The sequence below is a fragment of the Diorhabda sublineata genome, chromosome 6, assembly GCF_026230105.1.
Source record: "Diorhabda sublineata isolate icDioSubl1.1 chromosome 6, icDioSubl1.1, whole genome shotgun sequence".
In the NCBI taxonomy this organism is placed as follows: Eukaryota; Metazoa; Arthropoda; class Insecta; order Coleoptera; family Chrysomelidae; genus Diorhabda; species Diorhabda sublineata.
In genome coordinates, this window is record NC_079479.1 from 15,179,855 (window position 1) to 15,198,584 (window position 18,730).

An 18,730-nucleotide genomic window follows, 5' to 3' on the forward strand; every position below is an offset into this window, starting at 1 on the left:
TTCTTACTCTGCCAATGCATTTTCATCACAATTTCATAAAGAAGGCTTGTCAATTCATTAACTGGTGTTTGGTCTTCTATTCTAGTATAAATATATTGAATATTAACGATTTGAGTGTACGGTCTCTTAATATTATGTTGATTCCGGAAAGTTTAGGAGTAACTGATTTTATAAATGTTGAAGGTATATAAAAATGGGTCGGAATTGGCGTTGAAGGTGAGATTGACATGATGTTAAAGTGACTGTCATAATATGTGTTATATAGAATTCGTTCCAGAAGATATGTTTGGAAAGTATATTTAGGTTTTTTTCATAAAACATTGGATTTGAAATTTTAAGAACCCTATTTTTCATCTTTTTGATCAAATTAATGTTAGTTATGTGATTGATATAAAAGACAATTGATATATCTTCCAGAATTTATAGGTTTCCTATACTAGTCAACTGAAATTTTATCGTCTTCGTTTTTAATGTCAAGGAAAGGTAATAAAAGGTAAGGGTTGTTCAATATTCTTTCTTTCTATTGTCAATTATATAGGAGGATCCAAACTATAGCAAATTGTTAATATCATTGTACGGAAGGGATAGAATTTTATCATTTACATAATTTTCTATAAAAAAATGGTTAGTAGGGTAAAATAGATATTACAAAGTCCAAAATATAATTCATAATTCAGTGCATCGTGATTTTAAATTTTTAGATGTCATACCTACATATATCATCATAAAAGGATTACTATAGATCACATTTTTAGATCTTCTGGTTGCTTTAATTTAGTGAAAAGTATTATAAAGGTTTTACAGTTCTATGTGCAATTTTAATGTTTGTTTCCCCTTTGATTTCTTTATTAATTTTTTCAGAAGGAGTTTAAATGTATAGAATAGAACCAAAAACTATCATTTGGGTATTAGGGATGTTTTGCTCATTTTCATCACTGTCTTCTCGCGGTGAAGTGGATCAACCTTTTCAATAGTGTAGTATTTTGAAGTTTCTTGGAGTAAGGTTGGGTGTGAAATTTTTGAAATTCTGTTTTCCATTTCTAGCACTAAATTTACTTCCATTTTGTATGGGTGATTTGATTTAAAGTTGAGATATTACCCCGAACTGGTAGGCTACCCTAACCCAACTGGTAGGCTTTACTTACCAATCAAGGATTATCTTGTTTTCATTGGTTGGTATTAGTTTTGTGTCAAGAAAAGGTACAGATCTGTTGGATTCTTCTTCTAGTGTGAATTGTAACCATTGAAGGTTTCAAGAGCAGTCTCAATCATACCTTCAAGTACTGCTGTAATGATATCATCCACGTATTTTTTTAGGAAAGGAATATTGAATTGTAATCTTTCCACACACTCCAATAGGTGATCATCCATTATGTACTGTTCAAAAATGGTTTATACCGAGCTTCCTATTGGTGTTCCAAAAATATTGTATGTGGTATTTATTATTGAAAGCAAAAGCGGTATCGTTTACGAAATCTACAAGTTCTTAAAATTGGTTTATGTTTAATCTGTAGATGTTTTGGATTGACTCCAAAGCTGATGAAATGCTACTTTTTACCAGGTCAACCGGAATGTTCGTAAAAAGTGATTCAACATCTAAACTGATGATTACATAGTAGGTTTTGAATAAACAATGCAAAATCAAAAGAATCCTTGACAAAAAACGTGTAATTTTTATTGTATGTTTGTGTAAGTTTATTGGTGATAAATTGTACAATTTTTTCGTTGGGTGATTCTATGGAAGAAACAATTGGACATAGCCTTAAGGTTTCTTTGTGAAGTTCTGGTAATCCATAAAGTTTTGAAATTATAGAGGAGGTCATCTTTAGGAGCTTTCCATCCTCGTCATATCTCAGAGTATTTCCTGACCAATGCTCGTGCTTTTTGGAGTGGTGTTGAGTTCGGATTATTTCTTATTATTTTGTAATATGTATTATTGTTTAACAAATTATTGGCATGCTCCATATATTGATTATTGTATAGAATAACTGTGACATTACCTTTGTCAGCTTTTGTAACTAATATTTCCAGATGGTCTTTTAGAAACTTTTTTTTCTGCTTTTTTTTTTTTGTAAATTACATTTAAATAAGAAGTCATTTTATTTTGTTGTGAAGAATTAGTTATGTTATTTGTTATTTTGCTCTAATTATGTCTTTTTGCAATTTACGAGAATATATTGCAAAAATTCTTAGCCTACTATAGGACCAACCAAAATTTCAATGTCAAAATATTTTATTAATCAACATATTCTCCTCTTAATTGGATACATTTATTACACCGAACCTGCAACGTCTCTAGACCTTTAAAAAAAATTGAAGAAAATTTACGACCTTTTAAACTTTTATTTAGCTGAGGAAAGAGATGATAGTCGGACGGAGTCAAATCTGGTGAATAAGGGGGTGTTCTAGTAATTCAAATCCTAAATCACGTATTTTTTGCATAGCAACATGAGATTTGTGTGCAAGAGCGTTGTCCTGCAAAAACAAAACACCTTTGGATAGCTTTCCGCGTCTTTTTTCTTTAATTTTTTCCCGTAGAGTGGTCAGTAATGTCGAATAGTAATCTTTAGTTATTTTTCTACCCTTATCCAAAAAATCAATCATGATTACTCCAAGGGAATCCCATAAAAGTGAAGCAAGAACTTTTCCAGCAGATTTTTGAACACGAAACTTCTTAGGTTTTGGAGAACCAGAGTATCGTCATTCCATCGATTGTTGCTTTGTTTCTGGATCGTAGAAATGTACCCAAGTCTAATCCACAGTAACAATTCGGTTCAAGAAGTCTACATCGTTTTAAAATCGAGCACAGATCAAACGCGATGCTTCTACCCTTGCATGCTTTTGGTCAACATTCAAACATTTGGTGATCCATTTTGCAGCAATTTTTCTTATGTGCAAATTGACGTGAACTATATGATGAACGCGTTCGTATGAAATATTCAGTGCTCCAAATATCAGTTTTAGCCCAATTCGACGGTCTAATAAAATCATGTCATGAACTGCATCGATATTTTCGGGGACTGACACAGAAACTGGCCTTTCCGATTGGTAATCATCTTCAATGGAAAATGTACCTCTTTTGAAGCTTGCAGTCCAATTTCTCACGGTTGCATAGGAAGGACATTGATCACCAAGGGTATTAAGCATATCTTCGTAAATCTGCTTACCTATTAACCCTTTTAAATACAGGTACTTGATGATGGCTCGATACTCCAATTTTTCTATTTTCACAATTTCGGTGGAAATCTTTTTTCTTTTAATTTATTGCATAACTCTGGTTTACTTTTTTGATTTCAAACTTTACACTGACACTGACCAACAAAACAATTTTTAAATGTTACTCTAAAAGCTACTAAACCTCCGCTAATTCTGCATTTAGATACCATAACTTGAAAAAATAGCAAATTTCTAACGACAATTTTGCAAATATGATCGATCAATTTAAAGTTTAGTCAAGGAGTAGTAGCTCATAGTTTAATTAAATATTTCACACACCATTGTATACCAGAACAAATAATTTCCGATGCTGGAATCAAGTTGAAAAATTCTGTATGAATGAGTTACTGAAAGCCCATAAAATGAAAATTTATAAATTCTCACCATCCTGATTGGAATGGAATTACCGCAAGGTTCCACTCCACAATCATTGAAGACGTTAGAATATTAAATAATCAATAATATTCAAAAATAAGGCTATTGAAATCGAAATAACTTGTGCTTCATCAGTATATAATTATAACATTCACTTTGCAAGCAATTTGAAACCTAAATAATTTATTAACGCTTAGTACACCTTTTGATATTGAAATAGATCAAGTAGTTGACGTAATAATTATGTTCAAAATCACATCACAGATAAAATAAAAGTTTTATATGCTAGTATAAATCAAAAATTGTATGGGAATAAATCAAAAGTTATCTCTAAAGCTAATGAAAAACGTGAAGATATACCGGATATAGTAAAGTTCTTCCAATATCAATTGCAGAAGACAGTTATGCGAGGAATACATACCAAATTAAGAAATGAAAAATAATGTTTAATCCCCGTATAAAATTCGGTATACATCTAACAAACTGTCAGTCCACGTGGACTCATCATCTTCATTGTTTACCAATGAAAAGAAAAATGAAACCAAACGTCGAATCGTATACATAAATGCATTTCTATTGGTCGAAGCTGTATGTACGCTTCTTCGCAATCACAGAACCGAAAAACATGTAAAGAAAAACTGAAATTAGTTGAAACAGTTACTCAAGATTTTATAGGTATGATAATTTATAGTTTATATAAGGAGACCAGGATAGTGATATTAGAAGTAATTAAGCAAGAGGTAGCAGATTTCAGCATTCCAGAATACAATTATATCAGTTTAGAAATATTGCATATAGTTTTGTCAGCATGTGATTTTAAACACAAAATCGTCAAGGATAATTCGATGGCAACAGGATTATTTGCTTCAGATAAAAGACTACCAAAGTTCTAAGAGACACATAATTTATCAAGATGAAACATGGTTGTAATAGTACACGCTGATGGCGTTGATATACCCATAGATGCCAGGGATTTTCTTTGCTTGGCTCATAGGTTTGGTTTAACTCTTGACATTGAAGTGTCAGTGTAAAGTTATACGTCAAAAAAGTAAACCAGAGTGGCGCAATAAATTAAAAGAAAAAAGATTTCCACCGAAATTGTGAAAATCGAAAAATTGGAGTATCGAGCCATCATCAAGTACCTGTATTTAAAAGGGTTAAGAGGTATGCAGATTTACGAAGATATGCTTAATACCCTTGGTCATCAATGTCCTTCCTATGCAACCGTGAGAAATTGGACTGCAAGCTTCAAAAGAGGTAAATTTTTTATTGAAGATGATGACCGATCAGAAAACGATGTAAACTTCTTAAACCGAATTGTTACTATGGATGAGACTTGGGTACATTTCTACGATCCAAAAACAAAGCAACAATCGATATAATGGCGACACTCTGGTTCTCCAAGACCTTGGATAAGGGTAAAACAACAACTGGAGATCACCATTTGACATTACTAACCACTGTACGGGAAAAAATTAAAGCGAAAAGACGCGGAAAGCTATCCAAAGGTGTTTTGTTTTTGCAGGACAAATCCCCTGCATGAAAAAAATTCGTGATTTAGGGTTTGAATTACTAGAACACCCCCCTTATTCATCAGATTTGGCCCCGTCTGACTATCATCTCTTTCCTCAACTGAGAAAAAGTTTAAAAGTTCGTAAATTTTCTTCCAACGAGGAGGTAATAAAAGCTGTGGAGATCTGGTTTGCAGAACAAGAAAAAACATTTTTGTTGAAAGGTCTAGAGACGTTGCAGGTTCGCTGTAATAGATGCATCCAATTAAAAGGAGATTACGTTGAGTAATAAAATATTTTTACATTGAAATTTTGTTTGGTTCTGTAGTAGGTTAAGAATATTTCAATATATCCTCGTATATTATTCATTTAAATAAGAACATCTTCTAATTTTCGATTAAGAATTTTGTGAGATTGAGGAGCAATACTGAATGTTTCGTAGAAAAATTACTCCTGAAAATATGAATTGCTGTTTTCCATTTATTGTTGAATCTGAAATTGGTTTTCATCATTATATTCATTATTAAATTTATCCTTATAAACTAATGACTTCTAAAAATATCGAATTTTTTACGTTTCAAGCGCCGTCTAAGAAATTTGGAGGTTAGATGTATAAGTAAGGTTAGGTTAGGTTAGGTTAGTAAGTAAGAATAATCATTGAAGTGATTAATGGTCGATAATGGTAGTGGTAACTTTTCCAGCGAAAAGATAAGGACAGAAGTATTTAATCACCCAAACTATTGCAAGAAGTTGTTTCTTGCTTATAGAATCAATCTGGCCGGGTTCTACTGATATAAGCAGCAACTAAAATATAATTTCCTGCATTTTTTTTCTAAGATTGAGAAGTTTTTTTATAATCTAGACCAGTGGTTCCCAGCTTGGGGGCGATCGTCTCCGGTGGGCGATTTGTGTTTTAAGAAAGACGATAAATTTGTGGGGGGTGAAAGGGGGCGATCAGTATGAAAAGGAAAAAAAACTCTTCTGTAGAGTAGAATCTTAATTGTCGCAGAAACACAGTAGCGTTTTAAAAACAAATTCACTCAAAAATTATGGGCAAAAAATATGATCTGTATAAATATGCAAGTGTGCATTATAGAGTTGCGTAATTCCTCAGGGCTCGTTGGTCACGTGCCGCCGGTAAGGGAATTTTTCGCTAGCAAGGTCACAACGCTACCCCCTCCACTGGCACCACCATCACAGGTTAGTGTTGCGGGTGTGTTGTTGTTAGTTCGTACACATCTAGTCTTCGTGTCAATCGTAACACTCAACCCAGTTTGTCATAATTCTTCTATGTTTTTAGTAGGCTACGCCAGTGTATACAATGCGATTACATTGTGCGTATCTGTTTAGTATTCGTTAGTTTATCATTAACATTAGAACATTTATCAAGAGTACACAGTGACAAGGTGAATAAAGATGTCAGTTACTTTCAAGAGCTCAAAGCTAAAGTAGAAAAACGTCCCCATTTAAGTGAACTATTTAAAAAACGATCTTGACAAAGGTCGTCTTGCTTCGTACGAGGTAGCATTATTGATCGCTAAATGTGGCAAGTCTCACACGTTTGGCGAAACTCTTGTTTTACTGGCTGGAAAAAAAATGTTGAAATTATATTAGGCGAGGGTTCTAGTAACAAAATAAGCCAACCGGTGCCTTTAAGCAACAATACTGTTTCCAGGCGAATTGATGAAATGACTACAGACGTCAAAAAAGTAAATTTGCTTCACGGATAGATGAATTTACTGTAATTGATAACAAAGCAATTTTGTTGGCCTATGTGAGATTCATCAATGAGCAGAAGTAAATTACCGAGGAAATGTTGTTTGCAAGTTTAATCACTGATGCGAAGGGGTCGTCCATTTTTAATGTATTGAAAGAGTATTTGGAAGAAAAGGATATACCCCTATTAAACGTAAGCGCTTGCGCTACAAAGACAGAGCTTCTACCATGTCTAGTCGCCATGCTGGGTTTCTGGCCCACCAGGCGTTATCCCCAAACACTGCGTCATCCATCGCCAGTGCCCTGAAAGACCGTCCCTTCCGACAACTGTGCCACGAAAATGATAAGGAATTTGAGCGGTTGCTCCTTCACACGGCTGTGAGGTGACTTCCAAAATGAAACTGTTTGCGTCGATTTTTTGAATTGTTCGAAACAGTGACTGAGTTTCTCGATTCCTGTGACCCTGAATTGAGTCAAGCGTTGAGGCTTCACAAATTCGATATTGGATATCTGATGACGATGATGATATTTTACACTCTTCATTTAATTTGATATAACTCTCAAAAATTTGTTTCTTCAACAGGTTTACAAGATACCCCAAAATTTTAAATTGAGCTCAAACTCATAAGATGAGAGGAAGAATTCTGGATACATCTATATTGGTTAATTATTATTTGTTGTATATAGTAATAAATCATTTAACTGAATAATTGAGTCTATTATTTTTACAATAATACGTTTCTTACATTCAAATAAGGGTGTATCGTACTAAGAGAAGGGGGGCGACAGGGGTGAGTCGTTTTCCAATAAGGGGCGATACCTCATAAAAGGTTCGGAATCACTGATTTAGACATTGGAGTATTGGCTCATTTATCAATAGATTTTGGCATATTTTTGAAATATTCGTCATAATCTTAATCTATTATATGGAGAATTGTACTTTTTTGATCTAATAGTTAATGGTTTGGTAAAGCTTAAAAAAACTTATAAAACGTAAATGATAATCAAAGAGTCCGAGAAATCCTTTCAATTCTTTCGAATGTTTTGGTATGGGAACTATTGGTATTGAAAAGTTTGGTTTTGGTTTCACAATGTGGCCCAGACATGTGATGAGATGTCGAATTCATCTAGTCGAAGCAACTTGTCGAAACTTTGGTATTTGAGAAGCATCTAAATTTTTTAGTAGATGCTGTCCAAATGTTGGATCTACTCAAACATTAGCTAACTGAACTCAAGACCAGCAGTCATAGTGTTAGTGTCCACGGTGTTATCGATGGTGAGCATCTTACTTTTTATTTCTATTTTTATCTTTTCATATTTTTTGATTTCGATTTATGCCCTGGAATCAACTAAAAAAAGGGGTCTTTTAAAAATGATAATAAAAATAATTTTATAACAGAGAAGACTTGAGTTTAGATACTTAGCTATTCAAAAATCAAATTTTTTCGAAATAATTTTTCGAAAAAAATGATAAACAGATACTAAAATCAATTAAAAAACAAAAACGAAACATAAAACATTTCTAAACATTAGATACGTACAAGAACTTTCCTAATAACTATCGAATTATTTCAATAAATTTGATATTAGTATAAGTCATAAAGACAAAATATTTCACTAAATAAAATCTAAAACACCAACAAACAAAAGACGTAATATTATATATCAAGTGCCTTGTACTAGTTTTGACGCTGTCTACATATGGCATAAATCTCAGTATTTAGAAAATAGACTAAAAGGTCATCACATTCAGGGAAATTGGCTGAATTTCCGAAAAATGCCAATGAAATTTTACAGATGAGATCGATATTTTTGAAATTCCCGTGACCTCGCAAGGTCGAAAATCGCGGTCATTTCGTGCACAGGTAAGTAGGAGCAGAAATATCTGCCAATTTGATCGTTCATTGAATATATGGTAAATAAAACATTGCAAGTTAAAACATTTCTTTGATTTTTGAGTTAAAATTAGAAGGAATACTTTCAAAAATGTAAAAAGTTATTAAATAATCCAATGTTTCATCAATTGATGATTAATTTTGTATTTTTAAGTTCATATTTACAAATAACATCATCCCAGACACAGATCCTCTCAAAAAGATGGAACAATAGATGGGGCAGCAAACACAACCAGTTTGCTAAATGGTATGATGATGGTACCGTTTTTGGCAACTTTAGATGTTTCGGAAAAATCAAGGGCAGATAAAGGTTCAGCGGCAGAAGACACATGGTTCGAACGATTGCACACTATCGTCTGTCAAAGAATAATCATCACTTATTGAATCATCATTTGAACAGACGAAGAAAATGAAATAAAGGGCGCATTGTCGAGGAATATTGGAAATATGTCTTGATAACTCTAGAAGTGCCGAAATATTGATGGAGCTGATAAAGAAGCATGTCAAAGTCGTGACTATCATTCATACTGACTGTTGGAAAGGACATTTGACGCTAGAAAGTGAAGGCTACCAGCTTACAGACAACCATCAAGAGCACTTTGTTGACTCTGAAACAGCCAAAATATTGAACCCAGCTGGAGGCACATGAAAAGAAGTATATCAAGGAGGAGAATCAGAAGTAACTTGGACCTGCATGTTTGTGAATTTTTTTGGAAACAGCGAGGCGGCGAAAAAATGTGGATCCATTCGATTGTAGATAAAATTTTTGTATCCTGGAAAGAATGATCGACCTCAAAAGGAAGAGGATGAGGAAAGTGACTAAATTTTTATGGAATAGAATTGCTTTTCATTTATTTCTATTGTTTTTAATGCTATTTCGGGATCGGGTAATACGTCGATGCTATCGATTCGGTCAGGTTAGGTTAGGTCCGGTGAGTTTACTATCATATTTCTATTTTCTTTCCTTTTTCGTGGCACGATAGGCCTTTTTTGATCGAATCCTAAATTCTCAGATTTTTACGGATAAATCTCGAAATTATGGTACCCACCGCTAAACATAAATCATTTTGCTACTCCATTAATAATATATCTTTTTTATTCTAATAAGATATACCAGCATTCGTGAGATTCCTCCACAAGAAGTTATATTTGGTATTTGGACGCGTGAGTAGAAAAACATAAACGTAAATCAACAGCTACAAAAGTATCGGTATGCCAAGTATTCCATGAATAATTTTGTACAAATATTTTCATTTACTCAAATCATAAACTAAAATGATTCACAAGTACAATCACGAGTTTGGTATGTAATTTGATATTTTGATGAAAGTCTTATTCACAGGCACGTAATCGCCCCATCGTACGATAAATAAGTTATTGTCAAAACCAAAATATGTAATAAACTTTATTTTTTTCTTCATAGAGATACAATTTTTGGTGCAGCATGTAACAAAATATTTTAATTGTGAATGTATCATCGGGGATTGAGGATTAATATGTTCTATATAAAAATATTAAAAAGTTGAAAATTACTCTACATTAATTAGCCGAAAATTGTTATATCTCAATTTTGTAATAAAATAAATATTGAGTTTTTTTAATTTCAATGACTTTTTTGTTTCTGAAAATGAAATCTGCCAAATTTAAGTTTAGGTTAGTTTGAGTCATTGTGAAGGATGTGAGGTTAGGTTTGGTTGTTATCAATGACGTCATAGGTTAGGCAAATATACGTTGCATATTCCTAGAAAAACACAGTTACGTGGTACAAAGGTACTTTTTATGAAAAAAATTCATGTAAAATAACTGCTTTCAATAAATCTGATCGAAAATAAAATCCTCATTTTGTATCTGTTTCAAATTAATAGTTGATAGATGTTTAGATGAAAAATTTCGCAGAGAAGGAAAAGGAAATTTATTTTAATGAGAATTCAGTAAAAAATTATGATATAACAATATAACGACTATAGCAATTCTATGATAGAGTTTTTGGTAGCTTTAGTAAAATTAATGACATGGGAAGCTTGAAAAGAAATTTATATATTAATGTAGCTTAAAAAACATTTTTATCGGAACTTAAACAACAATAGTTCTAATTCACTGCAAATGCTCCGTTTTTGGAATTCAAAAAATCCAAATTGAAATTTAAATGAACCGAACACCGATGAGATATACCCAACATATAGATTATCAAATCGAAATTATTTTCAAAATTTCGATTACAAAACAATTCCGTTGAATTAAAGTGATGATAATAAGTAGTCTTACCTACAATTACATAATATATTCATAGTATTGAGCTTATATTTAATTGATTCTTAGCAACAGGTTTTTTCGTATCTTCCGAATTTGCATTTCAATATTTTTATAAAATATTGATATAAAAATATAAAAAATATATTATAAACTCATGATTCATTCATAGTAAAATCGATTTTTCAAGAGTCTGTGTGAATACAGAGTGAAATTTATGTATGGAACTCCTCAATTAGTTCGGAAACGGCTTGTACGATTTTTATAAATTTTTGTCCGTGATGGTCTTGTGATACGGCCGGTATTTACTGAAAGTACATGGATTTGAAAATATCCAGGCCAACTCAGGAGGTTTCGTACTCTGTGCAAAAAATCTGCAGACCACATTATCTGCTAAGTCTAGCGTCTTCACGTGTCCATTCGTTCTTACTTAGGTAGATACATTTAGAAGATCTACTCTAGTTATAGTTTCCCAGAAGAATCTTTGCCAGTATCAGCCCTTGTAGATTGTCCCAATAATTGGTTTTGCTTCTATTTACCTTCTTTTCCAGTGCTTTTTCCATTGTTCATTTAGCGCGTTTAGCAACTATTTTATTTCCCTTAATTCCGGTGACTTCCGGAATTCATTGTATAATTTATGTTGCCTAGCTCGTTTAGTTTTTCTAGGCCATGCCCAAACAAGTTTGGATATTGGAGTTTAGAGCTCTAATATCTAGCTATCTAACTAATATTTCAGTTCTGTCTGCTTCTTTAGATCTGTCCATATACCATTCAATGCAATTTCTGTTTATTTCTTGTATGGTGTTTCGATACCTCTTACTTCTACAGTTTAGTGTTGAGCTCTTTTCTTAAAGCTAATTTTTTTTGATGCATCATCCAGAGGAATATCTCATGGTAGGTTATTACTATGGGACGGTTTTTCTTTGGCGATTCCGTCTCTGAACATATAGAAACCAGTGTTTGTACCTTCAAGAGATTGTTCCTTGTGGTATTCAAATTAGTTCTAGTACCCCAAACAACTGCCCATATCGTCGTTAATTTTATAGTGTCGTATTTCATTTTTTATTATTTTTCAGGGCGGAGATTTGAATATTTTCATCATAATTTGACAATCGTTAAGTGTAAAAAAGCATTTGCCAACATATAATCATATGGTTGTGTTTCATAAGGTTTGGGATATTATTTTTTAGTTTTGTGACGTGTTTTGTGATATATTTTTTTAAACTGCAGATAAAAAAATTAACCAGATAAGGCCTTGGTGACAATAAATTTCTATTGAATGTTGAGATACGTCTTTGTGATTTGAGATTAAATGTATGCAACCCCTTCAAAATGAACCAATTTTTCATAAAATTATAAATCATAAAACTGAAATATGATTAGATTTCCTTAATGTGGCAGTAAACGATAAAAATTTTTGAGTCTCTCCGGTACACATTGATTGTAAGTCGGAATATTTTTCTTCAGAAATCTTAATTGGCTGGTTATTCAAACAGTTGGGAACCACTTTTCTAAGATCCGTGCCAAAAAGTTTTAAGGATAAAAAAGTCTACCGTAAGGTGGCTAGTTTTGAAAAAATCTGCTGTTATGATGATACTTCGAACTCCGTCCATTTTATTGGCTCTCCACTTTCGGATTTTTTTACTGTCAAAATTCTTAGCTCTTTTGCCAATAACTTAAAATCTAAAAAGTCGTTATACTCTATGGGGAAACCATTATACGGTTGTTGTCTTCTAGCTAGTTTAAAGACTGGGATGGGATGAAAATGTTGCCAGCATGTTTAATGGCGTGAGAGATAGTACTATGGACAGAGTCTCCTTAATTTTATCCATGAGATGTCTCAAAAAATTTCAAAGAAACTTCCTCTAGGTTTATACTTTTTAAAACTGTATACAGCATCATGGTAGTCTTTATACTATTTTTATTTTGGCCACTATAACCATTTGAATATAATGAAGCCATCTTTGTTTCTTTGAATTCATAATTCCAACTGTACCAAAAACACTCCTTATTAAACATATTATAAATGGTGAAATTAAACACTGACAAACGCCTTTTATAGAACACAGTACTTTCATTACTACATGGTAGGTATATTAACTGCTGTAGATCAAAGGAGGCACACAAAAATGTAGTATAGTTTTCAGCTTTTTGTTTTGAATTTTCATTCAGTTGTCCAACAGAATTCTTCTCTGCAGTATGTTTAATAAATTTTTCTTCTAATTTTATATCCACACTGGTATCACCTGGTTTATACATTACACATAATGAACATTGATCTTTTTTTGGGGCGTGAAAGGATAAATACTTCGATTGAAAAACTCTTTGATATGTAGATAAACTTGGCTTAGGAAAATGACTGAAAATATAAAAAGTACATTTTCGCAACTGATAGATCAGGGTGCAAATATTCCCTATTTGAACTGGCCCTACAGTGATGGTACTCCATTCTGGGATATCTATCTATGTGTTTTTCTATATCAGAGCGAATTTTCGTTCTCCTCTTTTGTACATCTCAACAACACCAATCGAGTTTGTTTTCTCCAATGCAGTTCTCCCTACGCGATCGGAGATATCCAATGGAACCCCATACTTCTCCCTTGCATCGATAATATTCACAGGTAGCTACGTAAGGAGGATAGCCTTCCGAATCATAAAAGAGTTCCTCACTTATTTCACTCTCATTTCCAGGTCTTTCTGAAATTGCTGCATTTTGATTACTTGATAAGTCACTTTATTTGGGCTAGAGTAATATTATCCAAAGAATCGGAAAGAGAGTCGACATCTGGATTGTTCACTGTATTTCTAAATTCACCAACGGAGACGTCATCTAACGGGTTCGCTTTCTTTTTAGTTACAGGTATTGAAGTATTTTCATCGGAAATATTATACCACTTATTTTCATAAAACATTCTTACTTGGGTTCCTTTTTTTAATGTACCACGAAACACAACATTTTTTGTACCATCCAGCCATAGTACAAGCACATCCATCGTAAAAATATATTAATATCACCGTCCAATATCGCTTCATCGCACTACCCTGCGTTTAAAACTAGACTAAATGCATAAACCCGCGGCAAAATTAATATACTTCTGCTCGAATAAACAAGTCATGACTCAAAATATGACTGTTTGTTAGATTTATAGCATTCAATTCCTATAATATGCATCTCATAATATCATTATGAGAAAAGTATCAGAGATAGAGTTACGATACTTTGAGAGGTGAAAAATATCTGTATAACGCTACCGTTTTTAATACTATCTTAAAACAGAATTTTCTTGAGATACGACACTTTGTGAAATTAACTACGATATGTGATTGGTTTCACGATTGCCCTCTACTTATCTCCTTTTCGTGTTTGTTCCAGAGAAGTTTACTGTCTAGTATGAGTCCTAGATATATCTCTCTCGATCTGTTCTCGACTCAATGATTCGTCTAGTTTTATGGACCTGAGCTTGAATTTTTTCTTCCTATTGAAAGAAATTTTGTAGGACTTATTTGAGTTGACGGTTAGCTCCATCGATCGACACCATTTTTTTGTATAGTTGAGTTCTCTTTAAATTATGTCATAGAGTATATTCTCAAAGTATCCTCTTGCGTAGATGATTATATCCTGGGTATATCCTTGACAGGATTTGCTGAGTTCGGTTAGCTCTAATAAGTGTACGTCTATTACTAAGCTCCACATAAGTGGGGATACGATTACCCCTCTGTTAGTAGTAACTGAATAGTGTTTTGCCCTACGTTCATTTCTTCTAGTAGATTGTAGTTATCCATTTGGAGGTTGTACTATCTGCTCCTTTCATATCTATGCTCTTTTGACAGCCGCATGTGGAGTATTGTCAAAGGCACCTTCTATAAAGAAAAAGGCATATATTACGTTTTCTTTGATCGTTAATGCGTTCCGAATTGCAGTTGTCAATTGTGTCAGAGCAGTCTCTGTAGATTTGCCTGTTTGCCTGGTGTGAGGCTTATTCGTCTGAAGGATTTGGAATGTGTGTTGTTCAAGTAGTTGCGCACCAAGGTAGCATAGTGTTGAGGCGTAATTTGCTGCAGCCGTAAATCACTTCCGTTTGGAAACAAACGGTTCATTTCAAGGAGGAAATTTTGGAGAAATTCTAAATATCGAGGACATGTTAAGGTTTCTTCGAGTATGGTGCAATAATCGTATTATCTATTATTCATGCCACTGTGGATTTTCTTTAGCCCAGTACCGATAAGTTTGACGATTGATATAACCGTTTAATAGAAATCTAGCTTTATTTTGTACCATTATAATTTCAAATTTCACAAAATTTAATGAGTGTATCAATATCATCTTCCATGAATTCTTGTATTAAACTTACTTTGTAGCGATGCCATTTTTTCTTCTTTAGCTTTCTAAGACTGTTGAATGAATGGTACATCTAGTTGTTTGTTTTCTGATATTGGTTAGGAAGGTCTTTGACATGACCCGTTTCACTGAATTTCTTATGTGAAATTGTTTCTTGGTTGGGGTATGTATTATTAAATAACGAACATCCTTCTTTCCGAGTTCGTGTTTTATCTCCACAACCAATAATTATTAGAATTTCAATTTTTGCGTTTCAGTTAGGTGCATGTTTACAAATACAAAGAATTTTTCAATACTAAAATAATATTATTAATCACTTGTCCGAAAGTTAATTAAGTTTGAATGTCCAAGTATCAGTTTTGATGTTGATGAGGTGAGTAAATTAGTAGTAGAGTTAAGATATTTCATTACCAGTATCGGTCTTTAGAAAACTTATTTTTGGGTGTCAATAAATACATCAAACCAATACTTAATACATTCTATTAAGAGAACTGAAAATACGCAAATCAATTATATATTGACTTGGCTAAATAGGTATTTAAAGATCTTCGAAATAATGAATTAGAACACCTACGTTTCCATTTAAAAATTTTAGCGATGAAGTCATTGCGAGATGTATTGATATCTAGTTAGCCTAGACCCGTTCCGTGCATAAACATAATATTGTGTTACCATAGCAACGAATAATAAATTATTAGAAGTGTCAGTGTAAAGTTTGACGTCAAAAAAGTAAACCAGAGTTACGCAATGAATTAAAAGAAAAAAGATGTCCATCGAAATTGTGGAAATCTAAAAGTTGGAATATCGAGCCATCATCAAGTACCTGTATTTAAAAGGTAAGCAGATTTACGAAGATATTCTTAATACCCTTAGTGATCAATGTCCTTCATATGCGACCGTGAAAAATTAGACTGCAAGCTTTAAAAGAAGTAAATTTTCCATTAAAGATTATGACCGATCGGGAAGGCCAGTTTCTGTGTCAGTACCCGAAAATATCGATGCAGTTCATGTCATGATTTTATCAGAGCGTCGAATTGGGCTAAAACGGATATCTGAAGCACTGAACATTTCATACGAACGCGTTCATCATATCATTCATGTCAATTTGGGCATGAGAAAAATTGCTGCAAAATGGATCCCCACATGTTTGAATGTTGACCAAAAGCGTTTCGTGTCCAAAAATCTGCTGGAAAAGTTCTTGCTTCAGTTTTTTGGGATTACCATGGAGTAATCATGATTGATTTTTTAGATAAGGGTAGAACAATAACTGGAGATTACTATTCGACATTACTGACCCTCTACGAGAAAAAATTAAAGAGAAAAGACGCGGAAGCTATCCAAAGGTGTTTTGTTTTTGCAGGACAACGCCCCTGTATACAAATCTCATGTTGCCATGAAAAAAATTCGTGATTTAGGGTTTGAATTACTAGAAAAGCCCCCTTATTCACCAGATTTGGCTCTGTCCGACTATCATCTCTTTCCTCAACTGAGAAAAAGTTTAAAATGTCGTAAATTTTTTTTCAGCGAGGAGGTAATATGTTAAATAATAAAATATTTTGAAAAATAATCCTATATCCTTACGAATAGCCCGCATAAAAATAAAAATCAACGGGATTCAGGATTTTTCCGACATAGGGAAGAACGAAATTATTCTTTTCATTTGCACCATACAGAGTTGATCACCTCTGTTGGGCCTTTACTTACCCAAACAGTGTTTGCATCGCTTTCTAAGAGTAATGGCGGCTTCTTTCTCTAGCAGTACTCCACTAGTCTTTGCAGTTTTATTGGCGATGCAGGACCGTTCCCATCGAAGTAGCAGAAGACTGACGATTTCTTGATTCGATGTATACTCGAAATGGTACGAGGTCTATTGTCAGAAATACTCAAAAACAAAAGTGATTTATGTCATTTTTCATCATGATTCATGATCTTTTCATACTACCGCTACAAGTGCCATACATTACCTTGTTGTTTTCACAGGTGAGTCCTTTGACATGTTTCCTGTAGACCCAGAGTTCCTAGATTAGGACTACGCTAAGGTTTTCTTGAGTGAACGTCTGGGCTGATGTCCCTCTTGAGTGATGAGCGTTCCCTTGTGCTATTTTGACGCCTTTTATAAAACCTGTGGTTCGTACGGCTCACTAAGGGTGCTCTTTTGCTGTAGTCTCGATACTTGAGCTTTCTATTTCCATTTGGGCCTCAGAGGTTATTTTTATTGGCCCAGACTGTCGACGTGAAAGTGATCTGGCCTCTCACATATTATTTAGCGTTTTCAATGCCTTCATTAGAAGTGCTGGGAGTGGTTTAGTTTTTCTCCTTTTTATCTAGAGCATGAATTGGTATTTTCTCAAATCTATAATGGATAGTGTAACCATTGGCTTTTATGGTCAGATGGAACTGTTCGTTTATACCTACTCTTAAGAGCTGACCATCACATTCTTCATTCCAATTTAGGACTTTCCATTGTGAGATGTAAAGGCTCTCATCCTGCAATTCCATTAGCTGTAGAAGCCGTTTTTTATCCAACTCCTTAGTCCTTCGACACAAAAGCAACTTTTACCAGCTTGGCAGCAACTGCGTATGTGCCCTTCGTAGAGTTTGAAACGGTGTATTTACCTGCTTCTTATCTTTTATTTTTATATATATTCGGATTATGGGTTGGGGTAGTCTCAATCCTTTTTCCATTTGAAGCTGAGAGTAGCGTTTTTGTTTCACTACCCTTGGATTTGAGTTCCAAAGCTTTGATTCGTGCTTCCTCTAGTACAAGCTTCATTGAATCCACGTATCTGTGAGTCATCTCTGCTTCTTAGTTGTCCTGGCTACGGCAGGTTTTTTTCATTTTTTGTAGATGAGGATCGCTCTTCTTCCTGTTTCCCTTTCTCTTAAGGTATTCTCACTTGAGAGGTAGATGGTTTCTCCGTTTTTCTGGTTGGCTCCTGCTGTTTTTTCTCCAGGATTGTTGCAACGAGTAGCTGAGGAAAGAATGATCCACTCCAGCAGAGCTCCGCTTGTCGGAGTAAGATCTGGATACATTAGGGTGTGACTCGGTGCCTCAGGGGAATCGTTCGAAACAGCAATCAACCTGATGCCATTCATCTATCACCACTACGTGTGCCAACTTGGTTTCGGGGAATATTTATCCACCTCTTGGTCTAGATTAGCTAGTTCAGTTTTAACAGGGTCACCACGATAAGGATGCAATAAAAATCTCATACTCCCAGTCGTATTGGGAGTTTCTAGCCATCTTGGTATTCAGAACCAAACGTCTGCTACAGCATTGACACTTAATTCAAATCTTTTAACATTGTTTTATTGTCTTACCAATGACGATATTCCCATTTCCGTTATATAATGTTGTAGCGGGGGTCTCAATTTTTTTGGATCTGTACCCATACTTTGGTTCCTTATTGTATCGTTTTGGATATACA